Source organism: Eimeria mitis, genomic scaffold (genome assembly GCF_000499745.2).
Source record: "Eimeria mitis Houghton genomic scaffold, Emh_scaff1169, whole genome shotgun sequence".
Lineage (NCBI taxonomy): Eukaryota > Apicomplexa > Conoidasida > Eucoccidiorida > Eimeriidae > Eimeria > Eimeria mitis.
Window position 1 is genome coordinate 9,178 of NW_013567988.1, and position 389 is coordinate 9,566.

The following is a 389-nucleotide window of genomic DNA, read 5'->3' on the forward strand; positions in this document are numbered from 1 at the left end:
TAACTGCTGCAGGAATAACTGCTGCAGCAGCAGCAGGTGCAGCAGCTGCTGCTGCTGCAGCAGGTGCTAGTTCTCTCTGTATACCGGCAGCCACTGTAGTGCCTATAGGCAGGTTGCTTCTGCTGCAGCTGCAGCAGCAACAGCAGCAGCGATAGCAACAGCAACAGCAGCAGCAGCTGCAACAGCAACAGCTGCAGCAACAGCAACAGTTGCAGCAACAAATGCAGCAACAGCTGCAGCAGCAGCTTCTGCAACAACTGCAGCAGCTGCTGCAGTAACAGCAAGAGCAGCAGCAGCTGCTGCAGCAGCAAACCTTGCAGCTGCTGCATCTGCCTCTTCTGCTGTTGCTGCCTGGACTGCTGCTACTGCTTCTGGTGCTCTTGCCAGTG